The sequence below is a fragment of the Anopheles merus genome, chromosome 3R (genome assembly GCF_017562075.2).
Source record: "Anopheles merus strain MAF chromosome 3R, AmerM5.1, whole genome shotgun sequence".
Classification (NCBI taxonomy): Eukaryota; Metazoa; Arthropoda; class Insecta; order Diptera; family Culicidae; genus Anopheles; species Anopheles merus.
The window spans coordinates 33,541,012-33,557,318 of record NC_054084.1 but is presented as its reverse complement, the minus strand read 5'-3'; the positions used below and the strand labels follow the sequence as shown (position 1 = coordinate 33,557,318).

The following is a 16,307-nucleotide window of genomic DNA, read 5'->3' as shown; positions in this document are numbered from 1 at the left end:
CGTGACGTGATTCGAAGCGTGTGCTGAATTATACATTCCAAGATGGCGCGGGCGCGCGCTCGCTGCAAGTTCCGGAAGCGGTTTGCGGATCGAAACACGATTGCAGGCCGCGAATGTATTATTTTTCGCTCATTACAGGTCGAGCGAAAGCTGCAGCTGCAGTCGGACACAGGACCATAGGGTATTCAATGGTAGGGATTGAATGCTCTCTTTCAAGGGGAGTTTGTGGTTGAAATTGGCTGTCCGCAATGTAGTTGGTATTTATGAGATGAAAGCTTTGTTACACATTTCCATAAAATGCATTGCCAGAAACACTATAAAATGTTTAACAATGATTATGGACTCTTTGGTCCATCTATGTATTGTTTTTAGAATACAATTAATTAAAAACTATCGAAAACTTGTTTTGTTTTACATTTGTTTGCAGGAAATATTGTAAAATTGTAAAAGTTTTAACGATCAAATGTTAAAAAAAATAAACCAATTCTTCCAATTTTAGAATTATGTTTTTATATTAAAACAGTACAAATCAGAATATCATTAGCTAAGCTAATCATAATCGTAATAATTATCTTTTGATAATTGATTCTTTCAATTTAATTATTGTTTATCCATTCGATCGACAAGACTCATTTTACTTATTTATTCCCTTTTCGTTCTGGACTGATTAAATATTTTATTGAAGGATGTTTTATATTGTTTAATATAAACTATTTCTAGCAACATTTTCCAATAGGCTTTGATTTCTTGTCAGTTTTTGAATTTATGTTCCATTGTTTAAGTAATTCCGCATAGAAAGCAATTTAGATTGACAATTTAGTTTGATTTTTGGTTCTGCGATATTGTATTTCTCGTTTTATTGAGTAAATAGCATTAAATTTTTATGAAATCAAATCAAATCAAATCAAAATAAAGCTAATTGTAAAAAAAATTAAAAAATGAGTCATATAAAGCTCACACAATTGATATGCTTAACTTGAAAACAATTAAACTATTCAAATTAACGTATTTACCCTCGATTTAACAATTAGATTCTAATTAAAGTTCACAATTTAATTCCACTCTCTGTGCTGTCTGCCAATATGCCCCCAATACCTACCACAAAGCGCAAACAACCGCCCATCAAATTAGCCTCCCAACAAACACCCAAAGAAACAAGCCCCAGAAACGACCCAATTCACCGGTTTCGCGAAACCGTTTCCGACGACGGCTCGCCCCACCCTCAGCACAAGAGCACTGGTGTAACTCAATCAATTAAAACCGTTCATTCTAATCGGCAAACCGGAACCGAAACCGGATCGTTCCGGTGCTTGTGAACCCCGAATCGGTTAATATTCCCCCCCCCCCGTCGCGTTCCATGACGACGCGCGTGTATTACCCCATCCCGCTGAAACTGACTGGGCGCCTCCATTTCGGCTCAAGCGAAGCGGTGTTGTGTTTGTCCCCGGGGGCTTGTCTTAAATTCTTACTCCTGACACCTTCCACCTTCAGGCGCGCGCGCTAATGGTGGGTGATCGATTACACAGGGGCAGAGTCTGTTGGGGGGACGGAGAGCTAAGGGGGTGCAGAACCCACGCCACTTAAAGCGACACGCCAGGTGCGTGTGTCGAACCGGCTCCGACCCGGTGTGTTTTGTGTGTGTGTGACGATTGACGTTTGACGCACAGCTGAGGTGGCAGGCAGTGTTGTAAGCAGTAACAGCTTCGCCCTCGTTGGTTCGTCGCCTGGTGTCACGCATAAATTGCGCAAAAGTATCGTTTATGAATAATTAAACATTCCGTGCAAAAGTTGTACGCAGCGCAACTACACACCGTGGATAGTGTGTGTGCGTGTGGTTGCGTGTGTAATGTTGTGATCCCCACTCCCCCCCCCCCCCCCCCCAAAAGCACGCTAACTAGCCGCGGCATAAGTGTGACCGTGGCTGCACCGGAGTGTGGCAATATTAATTCGAGCAAATTTTATTGGTCGTCGAGCAAATAGTATAATTAATTTCATACCCCACGCACACACTCACACACACACAGACCCCGGAGAGTTTGGAGTTCAACTACAACAACTACACCGGAACGGACCCCACGGTGAGCCCGGAAACACGAAAACGACAGTTTTAGGTGACCTGGAAAGGGATGCGAAACGGGACGAGAGAGAGAGAGAGAGAGAGAGAGAGAGAGAGAGAGAGAGAGTTGATGATACGCTCATCTCGGGTTACACACCTTACGGGTGGCCCAATTTCGTGCACAGCTGAAAAACCACACCAACCAAACCTTGCTGGCTGGTGTTGGTGGCTGACTGGCTAGCGCACACACACACACAAACACCGCCACACCCCGAGGTCTGGTTGTTAATTTCATTTATCGTTTCTACCTTGCTGAGCGGGATTGGGACGATCGTCGAGCGATTGGTTTGTTTGTGAAAATGCGGGGAAAGGTGGTGTGTGTGCATTAAACGAGCCTCCATTTCAATGTCCGGAACCGGAAGTTAACTTTCTAGCCAATGTCCGGCTTTTGGCGGTGTTTGGATTTGGCCTGATCGGTCGGTTGCTCACGGCAAGGCAGGGCAGGGGCGACAAAAAGGATGGTTCACTCGTTCCGTGGGTGAAATGAATTATATGCAAATTATGTTTAAATTCCAATTGACATTGTCAAATTTATGGTAATTGCTTTATTATGCTGGCAGTGTGGACTGTCCCCGGGCCGGGAAAACTGCGCAATTTGGAGGGATAGAGCAGAGTGGGAAGGTTACCGAGGGGATACTCGGCAATGAATCATCGGTATCGGTTTGGTCCTCCCGACGCACCTCGGGGGCGCATCTAGGATCAAAGCAAAGCAGTCCAGTCTGAAATGAACTCCCGCCCCCTCCGCCCAAGGGGTCGAGCAGCAAATGGTTTTAGCTTCGTCAGTTGGTTCCGAGATGGTTCCGTCCAAAAGGATAAGGCTTAATGATGCGTGACAGTTTCTTGCCTGCTCAGCGCATTCTGGGAAGCATTCCCTGGCATGCCCTGCAGAAGAAGAGGCTTTGGCCTTTACCCGAAAGGTGTGTTCCGTTTTTCATCTCGGGGTTAAAAAAAAGGAACGTTGGAGGTCACATAAATTAAGCACATTTTACGAGCGGACTCCAAACACATCGACCCTGGGACTGGGGTTTTTGGTCCACTAGAGAGAGGGAGAGAGAATGAGACAGTGTGGAGCGAACAGAGCTGCATTCTACCACCACTTGAAAGCCACACTCACTTCTCCGGAAGGAGCTGGAGACATCGCAAGGTACACCACCCAAAAATGAAATTGGCACCGGCGCTCGTATGAGTAAGATTTTATTGCCACTAATAAAATGGCGAGCAAGAAATCGGGTGTAGGACACACGTCAGCTTGAGAGGTGATCTGAGCATGTGGGTGTGTGTGTGTGATTGCAGTGTATGCGGACACAGGAACCCAACGGGAGATGCCGTCCCGTGTGCGATCGTTACCTTTAATGTTTATTGCAAACCCCTGTCTCCCTGTGTGTTCTTTTTCCATGACGATCAACTGTCGCTCGTACACGTGCAAGCTTCAAAGCACTTTTTATGACGATCCTGTCACCCACGTTGACGCGTCATCGTTCACCACCAGAAGCGCACTTTTGGCTTGTGACGTTTTACAGAATTAAGATACGGTTGCTAGCGGTGATATGTTTTCAAAAGTTGAATGACGTATTAAATACGAGCAGGGGGCGGGACAAGTTTCGACATTGTCATACGATGACAATGTGTGTTTGAAAGAGAGAGAGTGTGTGCGAGCATCACAGCAATTGTAGGTTAACTTTATCAGTTGAACTCACTTTATGAGAGCAGCATTATATTAAACGTAGACGCCAGTTGGCAAATGATGCCTTAAGCAGGCATTACTGTAAATTTTAATGTTGAATAATAATGGCACATGGCATGTAACAAATGATGATAAGAAAGTAGTTATAATTGATGCACGGAGGGCAATCATACCTACTAGCATTATGATTTGTACGAGTAATGAAATCAAATTGCTAATGCTTTAAGTAATCGTTTCATTTTATATTGTCTGCGTTATTTGACTAATTTACCTAAATTTATATTTTTTTATTGCAAAGCACCTAAAGGTATGCAAACGGCATATAAAATCATGCCCAACGGAGCAATAAAGAGCATTAGCAAGTGCAATTTTCATTACAAACCGCCTAAAAGTATGCAAACGGCGCAGCAAACCATGTCTAATCCAAACAACATAATAATCCAGTTCTTAGGTTGCTTGAGCTATTCTGTTGATTAAGGTTGTTGTATCATCGCTTAAAGTAATTAATCTTTTCATTTTGAATTGCTAGATTTCTTTGACTGATTTACCAAAAGTTCTGCCATTTGAATTGCAAAGCGCCTAAATTTATGCAAACTGCTTAGCAAGTTGTGCCTAATTGTGCATATTTCATTACAAAGCATCAATAGTATGCAAACGGTATAGAAAACCATGCCAACAGCGGCATTAATTCTCTTCCAACTGCGTATGGTGATATGAATTTGTTGATTGGAGTAATCAATCATACTTTAAGTAATTTAATTGTATGTTAGAAGCTTTCTTGGACTAATGTGCCTAAAGTTTACTATTGTTCATTCGAACGCGCCTAAATGTAGGCAATCTGCTTAGCAAACCATGCTTAATATTGCATTGAATCTTTTTCCATTATATATATATAAAGATTAAGATAATGTTAGACATATGAACGCATGAACGAAAATTGAGTGTTAACTATCAATTCAAGACAATAGAAACGAATGTGCCTCTTTAAAAGAATTAAAGTCACATCATGAGCTTTCGTTACTGTGTCTATTGGCTCAAGCTACCGTAGTTAGGGGCACTAACAGTTGGAACATTCGGAACAACGCCCTCCTCGGCTTGCCCAAACAACGATGAATGCCCCCGCACACAGGCGATGAAAATGTAAATGTTCGAAGGTTTTCTTCGGCAAACCGGGCAGGGTGCCAAAAAGCACTCCCCCAGCACTGCCAGCAAGCAGCCAGACCTGGCAGAAGTTTGATGTCTCTCCCAGGGTCTTTCAGAAGCTTCCACAGGCAAACAAATTGGACCGTTTTGCTGTGTTAATAGCCGGTGGTAGTTTCGGAGCAAAGCTCGCTGTGTTGCGTGCTGCCTTATTGCGCCGGGGCGGGCCTTTGCTACCGAAATGGACAGGTGGCACATGATCTGGTCGGTGGTTCGTTGTCATGCACAGCTGCGGTGTGGTGGGTGGACACACATAATTACAGACAATCTCCCGGGCACACGCATACGGCGAAGGTGTCATTTTGGAAAAGTGACTGTGTTTATGGAGCAAACGTAGAGACATTGGGACAGCCATATGGAACAGAGCTTTCCCTTGCAGCATTTAATTTTAATCGACTGGTGAAAGGAAAGGAATGCTAGCATATGGTCGATAGTAACAGCTTTCGGGAGCTGTCCCGTGCGAGTGATAATGACACAGACAAGGCCATCGTAACATAGGTCAACAAGAAAAGTCAACCTTCCAAACGATCAGGAGCCATCAAAGTGATGGCGGAAAATCACACCTTTTTCTAAGGAAATGTCAGAAATTAGCTTTACCAAAAGGTTGACATCAATTAAGCAAACATTGTAAATGTGCTGTGAAAGTCATACACCATGTACTAGTGGAATTCAACAGCCTCGACATGCATAACTAAACGGTTTTAATTGCCGTGAAAATACTTCCACGAACGTGTCCGCTAACATCAAGTTAAATGGGTTTTACCACATTCTATGAAAGAATAAAATAAAAATGCTGCCCTGAAATATGCAGCATGGAATTGTTATCAAATCGATAGCTGTAAGCCTTTTTATATGTGTTTGCGTGCTTCAATTTTTGCTGCTTTCATAATTGATTGGCTTTCATCGGAATCGATGGTGGTGACTAGCTAGCAGTAGCCGCCAGCTGTGTGCCAGGCTCTGTGTTTCGATTTAATTATTCATGCTAAACTATCGACAGTGCCGGCTCTATCGCGGAGAAATGTACCCGATGGGAAGAACTGTCCGCGATGTCAAAAAAAGGGAATGAAAAACTCGCGTTATTAGCTAGTCGACTAGTGTTGAAGTGTTTCTTTCCCTATTACGTGATAGTTGTTAGCAGCAGTTTTTTTTGTTGTTGCTCCGTTTTATAGTATTGTTCTGTGTCTATTCCGTCCTACCCACAGCCATGGATTATCGCTAATTAGTGCTTGGCTAGCTTTCTACATTTGACACACACACACATACAGCAACTGATGTGCTCGTTATATTCAATTTTATTTCACTTAGATTTACCCATTTTTTTGCATTAAATTGACCATTTTCTCCACATCAAGTCGTGATGTGTTGTGGTGATGTGTGCCCCCCGTAGCGAGGAAAAACGAGGTCAATGGACTGTTGAAATGGCGGATGGAGCGGAGGAAAAAGCAGACTAGCTCAATTATGGCGCATGTATTTGATTATTTGTGGAATTTCATTTGATTGCTTTGTTCGGGTCGACGGACTGGGAGCAAAGCGGAGGGGAACAAAACATTCTACTGAGCGCTGCACCGTTCTGGACGCGCGCACACACACAAAAAGGGAGCTAAAAAACCCGGTCCCATTTCTAGGATCGAGTAAAAATTGATTCAAAATAGCTAACGCTGAGGAAAGAAATAATAAAAAACATAGAATTTCCCCATTTGCAGGCAACTGCTCAAACTCACCCAACTGACCAGTCAACCAATTGTGAACACAGATATCAACCGTTTTTATCTATCAACTTCCATCTATGGCAAATAAAACTGACCGGACTGACCCACACTACTCGTTACAAGCTCGAGCTCGTTCTATGCTGTTGAGCTTTGGAATGTTTTTCGTTGTCCAGGAAAAATCGATTTTTCCTAGAACTCGTTTTTTAATGCATCTCCCCGATCGATTAGTTCCTCGATCAATACGTTCTATTGCACACAGTACAACTCTGGGTGTGTGTGTAAAAGTGGTCAAGTTTTTTTTTCGATGCTCAACATATTCAACGCACCAACCAAGCGAAGGGACACAAAGTATTGATGGCTAAAAATAGCAACACAAATCAACATCGTCCAGCAGTGGAACGGGTTCCAGTATGAACTTGCGCCCACCAGACATCCAACTAGCACACACACTCACAACGAGGGAAAGCGTGTGCAACTGGCATCATCATCTAGCGAACCACCAAGTGGAAGCAAATTGGCAAACGTGAGGGCTGGCGAAAATCGATACTTCAATAACCTGAATATATCAATTGATGCCATCCCTTCGAAAGCTGCCATCACTGACCGGCGCTCTTCACACGCGGAAAAGGGGTTTGTGGAGTCCTTGTGGTTGTTGAGTGGTGCAACACAGCTCCCCATGAATGAGTGCTCCGTTCTCGATCATCGATTTTAATCGAACTTCTTGGAATTAGAGCTTCGGGAAGCTTTTTAGCCGGTGCGAGAGAGAGAGAGCGACAGAGGCACTGGAAAACGAAGTAATGGTCAGTTGGCGATCGGTCGGGTCGGACGGTCTCGTTATCTGTAATTACTTCTGGCAGAGTGCATTCGGTCTGGGTGTGGGCGCGGGTGCGCTCTAATTAAGATTGTCAACTTAATTACAATCGCCAAAGTTGCTTAACCCTTTCCAGAGACTGTCGCAAGAGAGCTGGAGAGCATTGCAGTGTCAATTTTTACTGCTGCCTCGAAGCTACGGGGAAGGGCAAGAAAACCATCGCCATCGCGGTGTGGGTGTCGGATTAATGGAAAGAGATATGATTGACACCCCCTCTTCCCTTTTCAGTTTCTCCATTTGTGAGCGAGTTACTAGTAACATTAGACCACTTTTTACGTCTCCAAATGCTGGCGCTGCTACTGTATCAACCGTTCGAGATGCAACCGGATAATTAGTGCAAGTAGCAAAAGTTGCATTCAGGTGGACCGAAGTGCGGGATTTGATGATGGGTGAAATTGGTGGAAAAATAATCATCCCCTTATTAACTAATTAAGCTCGCAATGAAGTGATTTCCACCCCCAGCCGGGGCAGAAACAAAAGGTCTTTTTCAACTTCATCAAATGGGGATTGTTGGGGGGAAAACTTTCACCTTTTCTGGAGGGCAAAACTGTGTACGAAATATTATTTAGCTTCCACGCGTGGTTAGAAGAGGAACTTCTATCATACAAAGTTGCGCCCAAAGCGTGCTGCCGGTAAGTGTGTGTGTGTGTGAGAGAGAGAGAGGGAGACTGCTGTTAATTAGGAACTAAACTTTTTGTCCTAGCAGCGCTGTTGGGAAAAATGAGGGTTTTTTTCCTACTCCACTACAAACCATTAACCTTAACCTTTTGCGTGTTCATTTAATGGTTCATTTGGAGCCTAAAAGAGAAGAATTCTTCATTTTATTTCGGCTTCTAAAATTAAATCCTCCATCGAACTCTCATCCAATGCACGCTTGTTTCGTTAGTTTCAAATGCACAAATCTTTAAAACAACCTTCTTTTTGGCTTCCTTTACATTTTCCATTATCAGGTCACTCCTTGCAGAGCATCAAACACCAGGTTAGACCAGGCACAAGAGCTGGAATTTAAATTTCGGAAGGTAAAATCGTACCCCATTCGTTAGGACCTTCGCGTTTGGTTCTTTTTTTCATATCCTATTCTGCCTCCTAAACTCGTGACCTTTATTCCCCAGGTGGTGGTGGTACGTGACTCTGCAGCAGATGATATTTCTCACGTCCTTCACTAAATATGGGACAGATATTTGACACACACACACACAGGGAGCGAAGAGAACGGCAGTTTTAGGGCGTGGAAACTATGCAATCTGGCACAAACTAGGTTTATTCTGGAAGCGGGCTTCTCTTCTTCCTCTTTTTTCATTCGCTCCGTTTGTTTTTGGAGCTCGCTCGCTCGCTGGAACTTCAGCAGTGAGAATAACACAAAAAATAAGAAAGCCAAACCTTTATCCAGGGTTGCCCGTGCCTGGATTTGGTGGTCCAACCCTTTGTTCCATCATTCCCCCCCCCCCCCACGGCTTTGAATGAGGGATGAAAATTGGAATCATTAAAAATTGAAATACTCCCCGAGTCGTTCTCGTCGGGAGCCGTCGAGGACGGTTCTCGTACGGCGGAAAAAAGGCTTCTACATTGTCCGCTTGGTTTCCTGCGGAGAGCGGGGTTTTTTACCTTCTGTGTCATCGCTAAATCATGAGACAATGTGCGCTTAGTTTTGGAGCTGTCTTCTTTTTTTTTTTTTGATTGGGTAGTTTTGAAGAATTGAAGTGAAAACCAAATACGAAAATACCTTTGAAAATTCTTTAAAATGTCTCGCCCAAATCGCCCAAAAAGAATTGACGTGCTGCGACCTTCCCACGACAGCACATAATCGGCACACTTTCGCTATGCTGCCAAGATTAAACCTTTTTATGGCTCAGAAAACCTTCAGAAGGGAGAAAGGCCGTTAAAAGCCTTTGAAAAAAAAAAAAGAAAACAGGGAACACATCCACCAACCAGATGGTACACTTTGTGGGCCACCTTTAGCCCAACACACGCGGAGGGGTTTTGAAGTTTTTTTGCTTTTTTTTGGCAAATAATCTGCCCTCCCCACACCGTATCGCCGGTTTTACGCAACCGACAGACGAAGAAAAAGTTGCGTCGCACAGCACTTTCAGCAATAATCCTCGTAAGCAGATTGTCAAATTTGCAATTTCAGCAAGTGCTGCCGACATGAAGGAATGGTTGCTTCTTGTTTTTTTTTCGTCCCAGTAAGAGACTTTGGACATTATTTAAAAAAAAAAAAAAAGGACACAAAAAAGGTGCACTGATCGTTACAATAAAAGTAAATCTGCAGCATGAAAGACGTGAGAAAATTGATCACCCCGCATGGATCAGTCGGGTTCTTTTTGTTCTGTGCCAACGCTTGGAAGACAACAGTTTTAAGCTGTATACCGAGCATTAGCTCACGTATTAACGGGTGGAATGTGGGGTATGCGTTGTATCTTTCACGTTTAAATTTTAATCATAATAAACACACCTTTTCCGCACAGCGCTCGATCGAAAGTTTTGTTTGTGTTTTTCCTGTGACAATTGGCTGACACAGCGCGCTGCTTTAGTCTTCCCGTTTTTCTCATGCTTTTGCGCCCTGACACAACCTTAATTGATTTTCCCTTTATCGGACACACAGCACGGCTTTTTCCGTTGGCTAAAAATAAACTAATGACAGATGCTTTTCCTGCTGAAGCTTTTGTCGAAGCAATTTCAACGCACCACGGCCCTCTGTGCTGCCCTAAATAATGCGCTCATAATTAACCACCAGTACCACACGGTCCACCGGATATTGATTGTGTGCTTACACACATACACATACGGAAATAGAGTTTGGTGGCTTTGGTGGCCACCGCCTACAGCCTAGCCCAGCCCAGCCAGCGCTGTGTGACATTAATATAGCGTCAATTTTAAAACGAATAAACGCGGTACTGGTTTGCGCTTTAAGCGTTGAAATGCTTGTCCCAGTTTCCTCGGCAGCAGCAGCCACTCTTAACCACCTTCCTATACCCGCTAGCGGTTACACACAAACACACCAAAAAGGGGAATGAATTTTTCAGAAGCCTAATTTCGCTTCGAAGCTTCCAAAGCCAGCAAGCCAGAAGCTGACCGACGGGAGCACCAGAGCACGCAATTTTACTCAAACCGACAATTTGACAGCCCTTTCATCTTTGAGGGCTTTGGGTAGGGGAGGCGCTGGGTGGTGGAAAAATCATCCGCCGGCTAATTACAAATCCAACCGGACCTAAATCAAGTTTTTCCCAAGTAGAAATTGACCCGGGCACGGGACCTCCCACCCGCTCGTCCACCCGGGGGTCAATGATTGTGCGCGCATGAAACATGAAAGAGAAACTCAAAAAGGAGGTTGGGCGTTAGAGGTTAAGGGAGACGAAAATGGGGTCAGATGAAGCGCGTGCGGTGCGTTCCCCTGGAAAAGGCTACAAGGTTATTATCACGGTTAATCCCTTTTTTGCCATTATTAGCCCGGCTCGCCTCGGAATTACTGGTTTGGCCGGTGTGCTGCCCGGGTTTTTTTTTTAACACTGACACTGAAGTCAGCCCTTGAAAGGCTACAAAAATCCAAACGCCAATCTAAACCGATCGGGCACCGGGAGGAGGCGCATCGCTTGAAATGAAATTTTGGGGAAAAGTATTTCATCTCCCCAGTTTCCCTATTTTTCGCAAAATAGCTCCTCGGAATTCGTCTGTTTCAAATACGCCTGTCACTGCGTTTAAAGTTTGCTTCTACTTCTGTCTAAAGCATTGACGCATTCCGTGTGGAGGGGGTCAGGGAGGTCGCCTAACTGGAATGGTATCTCGCGGCTACCGCGGGCTTTCGTTCTTCCTTCAAGCAGCTAAATCCGGATCGGTGCAGACAGTGATAAAAACCGGTGGCGCTTTCACGGTGCTAATACCGCACAAAGACTTTCGCCAATAAGACTAACGGCTATAAGGAGCTTTGCAGAGTTGGGCCGTGAAAGAATGTTGATGGCTTGGGTTTTTTTGTTAGCTTTTGTTTTGGGCCTTTATTACTTGACTGCTTTGCTGTTTGAACTGAAATCCGTTCCGTTAAGCAATGAGGTGCACAAATAGAAAGGAAACACAAATTTAATACTTTCATAATTCGATTGAGGTTTTTGAAAACTTTGCACAAAAACACAGAAAAAGCAAAACCATGCAGAGGAACACCCGATGAAAGCTTACTTGATTTATTTAATTTAAAAGCCTAATCTTAATGCTTTCATCGTTGTATTTTTGCCACAAAATAAAAGTGTAAAATAGTGTTTCATACATTAAAATTTTATGAGATTTAATAGAGCTTTACTAAGGACTGTCCAGAGAACTTCAACGTAATTAAAGCATGAAAGCTATGGATTAAAATATCAAATAGATCCCAAAGAGCGAAAAAGTAAAATTAATAAGTTTTGAATTTGGAGTCTTAAACGTATTTGACTTTATTATCAACCACATAATCCTTTTATTTCACGCCGATGATATTGGAAAATGTGAAAGTAATTTAAACATATACTAACACAAATAATTTGACCAACAAATCTCGAAAAGTTACTTAATTGAAATTCAACGATCGTTTTGTGACTTTATTCTTTTTTATTTTCCAGTAACTGTAACAAATAGACGTACAAAACATTCATTTTTATCTTCACCTTACTTTTAATTACTGTTTCATAACCACAAATGGTGACTTAAGTTACTGCTCAATTAATTATAAAATTCTTCAATCTTTCAACTTGTCACCGAAAGGGAAGGTTCGTGTGTAATTAAAATTCTTCCAACAAGATCTGCACTTCACTACGAGTTTCGCAAATTTTCTCGGCCTAAATCACACACAAAATCAACACATACACGTGTAGAAAAAAAAACCAAATCTTTTCAAAAAAGTTAACTCATTGTTAGGTAAACGCTCAACCAGGCTCCTTTCGCTGCTACCCAGGCTGAACAGGCACGCACCATACATGCTCCACATTTTGATTACTGCTCAGTGTCCTGTGTTCATCACCAACCACCCATAACCACAAAAGCACTCAACGCACCCCCACACCCACCCGTTGGGTTAGCTTCTGCGACCAAAAAAGAAGAAAAAACACCCACCAACTCAACCTTCCGCACCAGCCGACAATCTGGTTTCAAGCATGTGAAGTGCGTTTTGATTCAATTTCGGCTTGAATTTAAATTAGAGTAAAACCAATACACCCGGAGCACACTGCAGGAACAACCGGGGAGGGGAAAACATGTCAAGTATGGTAAAAAAGTGAACGAAACGAAAGAGAAGGCTTGCTGTGAGGATAGAAGAAACAAAAAAAAAAACACCACAATCTCTGCCCACTGAAAAATAGCGCTTTGTCACGTTGATTTTCCTCTTCAGAGGCTGATGCCCTTCTTTTACGTTCGTTTTTTTTTTTTTGTTCATCCTCTCCGCTCACTTTGGGTAAATCCTTCGGGGATTCCGAAAATAGGAAAAAGATGTTAGCCAAACGTGCGTTTCAAGTGCGTCACGCAGTGTCACGCCGATGTCACTGCGTCACGGGAGCGCTGGGAGGGGAAGCGATGACGACGTAAGAAAAAAAAGATCCGGAAAAACCATCATCTTAAATGGGTAAGCAAAAGCCTCAGAACACTCACTGTGTGTGTGTGTGTGGAAAGCTGGCGCAAAAGAAAAGCAAAACACGGAAGTGATACATAATTTTCCAAAACCCCAAAAGAAAGTCTTTGCGTCCCGACCGCACGGAAAACAAAACATGACAATAAGGAAACGGGATGTACAAACAGGGGTGGCACAAATGTGAAGCAAAAAGGGGGTGGAAAAGCATATGAACCAACCCACCAACCGGCGGCTTTGAAGAATCGGATTTCACCCTCAAACGATCCGGGACCGGGCTTCTCCAGATCACTGATTTAACATTTTCTTCTTTTAACAGAGAAAGATTGTGGAGAAGAAAATCGGGGTCACGACACGTTCCAGTTCCCCCTTTCCAAGTGACTCAGTGAGCTGCGAACGAGCGAAAGCGAGTGATGAGGTAATCGAAAAATGTTGCAAAATTTTTGTGCGGGTTGTGTGTTTTTGGCTTCCCGGAGAGGCGTGTTCCAGGGAAGGGGGGGGGGGGGGGGTGAGTGTCCTACCAGTGCCTGGAGCGACTACAAAATGCGGGCTCCGTACGCCACCGGGTGACGTGAGTGGATTTTTGTTTCATCTGTCCCATCATCCCGCGTTGTGGATATTGATGGGTATCAGGACGTTTTGATGGGGGGCCACACGTACGTATCGTCCTGCTGGCATCTTGCAGTACGTGCGCCCACCAATTGGAATATTCGATAAAGAGAAAACTCATCGCGGTAATCATGACTACACATTGGGTAATTGAAATTTTGTGGAGGGGTTTTTTTTTCTTCTTCTCGTGCAATGTATAACAAATCTTGCCAAAGGAAATCATGGAAATGTCCCCGGGAAATCATACGATTGAACGTTAGCATAATGATGAATCATGATGTATCTGTGTTCGGAGATTGAGGCATTGGAGTCTGCTGGTCCTCTCTCACACTCTCTCCTTAATTCGATCATCATTTGATATCATTAGATGTACATTTCTCCTGCGATTTTGTTGCTGACATTGAGGGTTGTGTTTTCCAAAATGACGGCGTTATTAATTCGGGATAAATTTTAATGTTTAGGGACTGTCCATAAACCACGTAACGCTCACAGGCGACTGGTATTGATTAAAATGATGATAATATCTCTATAAATCTGATTCCATGTAGGATATGTTCCAAGGCCGAAATAGGTCCTTAATCTATTTCCCGACTGGGATGTGTTCAGGATCAGTTCTAGGGCTCGCATTGGCTTGGGAAAAGTTCCAGAGCCGTTACTAATTCCGAATCAGTTTCAAGAACCGTACAGATAAGGTGTTATGATCAGTTCCCAAACTGGTGAGATCAGGATCAGAAGCAGTTCAAGTGCTCATATAGGTTTGTTTGGATTAATTTAAGGACCGACATAGATTCCAGGACCGGTATGGAATCAGAATTAGTACAGGATCAATTCTAAAACCAACACAGGTATAAAATAATAGCCAGAACTAGTATAGTTTCAAGATCAGTTACACATACTGTTGGCGCCTAAATGGCTGCAAATTTGTAGAAATTAATATTATAGGAGAAGGGTACATAGGATTACGTTAGTATTAGTGTTAGCAGGACTGTCAGGGTCGTGATGAAAATATAAAAGGATTAGTAGCAATCAGACAGTCGACTCGGCAACATACTTTTTGGAAAATATCACAGTATTTTATGAGCTATCGTTCACATACTATAAGGGTTCGTCATTTGTTGGTGAACTAGAATGGGTTTGTCGTAGTCTATGTAGTCTGAATAATCCTAGAGTAAGAGAGATCCCCTTTGACTCTGTGATAGAGTTGATAGAGTCAACCCGATGCACAATTAAAAGTTATGAGGCTTTTAATATTCTAACCTAACATGTTGCTTCATTAAGAGGAATAAAACAATAAAAAAATATGTTTGGCGTTACGTAACTTATGGATAATCCCGTAAGTCTTATAAAAGATAAATCAAATTTAATGTATAATAGTATCTCAAGATTTTCCGTTGCATTCCTCACAAAAAGTACGATTCTTTAACGCATTGTTCACCCCTATAAGTGAACGATGGTTCGATTGGTTTGGCCAAAGCATTCTTTCACCCGGTAACCTTTGCCTAACTTTCGAAAGCTAAGGAAACAACACCCATGTGACAGACCGGGACACACACACACACAAAAATGCTGCCCCAAAAGGCACTCTAATCTGTGCTCTTTTCCACTTGAATCGCTGTGAGCGGTGAATGCACTTGTTTCCCCCCTTGTGTGTCGGTCACTTGTGTCTGAAGCGTTCCCGAAGTGTAGAAAGTTTTCAGTTCAATCCCAACGGACACACAAGAACCAATCCCCGGCACACAAACGATAGTAACTGTTCAAAAGTGTGATGCCTTTATTTTGTGATTCATTTTTTTTTTGTCGTTTTCCCATGGTCGTCCATCAGTCTTCAGGCATCTCTCGTTTGTGCGTTACACCGTAGCACCGGTAGAATAAATCGACCCGGTATTGCACTGACCATTGGGGGTCTGTCGGTCTCTCGCAAATCTTCACCATGCACTCTAGTGCAAAGGAACGCATTTACAAAAAAACGAGACTGCACGGCCATTATCAGCAGCTCGACCATCCTTCAACACATCCTTCCACGAAAAAAAAAAGTCAAATGACGAAATGTCCGGTGGCACCGTTTTCTCACTCGCTTCGGCTTTCTTTGCTGGAGGCGGCACTCCGACGGGTCAGCACTGGTACCGCTGGTGTGTGTCCCGGTCCACATCAACGAACGAGCAAAATGAGTAATGGATTGGAAATCAACAGTTCCCGGTTGCGCTCCCGGATACGTGCGCCGCGGGCTCGGTGGCATTGTGTGTGGCAACTCCCAGCAACCCTCGGTGTGCTGCTGCTGCTGCCGCTTTCGTTCGTTTGCACAGCTGAAGAACGTTGATCGGATCTCGGAGCGCAGCTGGTCAAATGGCTGTGGCAAGTGCCAACAAAGGGGAAGAAAGGGGCTTGACGATATGTCACAAGCATCAAGCGCATTCGACGCCTCAAGCGGTCACGAGATTTCCAATTCCTTTTCGTCCTCGAAGCCACCGTTCACTTGTCAGTCGCGTGCGCTCGCTCGCTCGATCGTTGTTCGTCCGGAGCGTTACGGATTCTGGCCG

General features: G+C 43.6%; 1 protein-coding gene across 14 annotated transcripts in view; it reads right to left on the bottom strand.

Annotated features, from left to right (window-relative positions):
- LOC121597432 (CUGBP Elav-like family member 2) overlaps positions 1-16,307 on the bottom strand; it is a 284,267-nt gene that overhangs the window by 122,985 nt on the left and 144,975 nt on the right. The window lies entirely within an intron of this gene.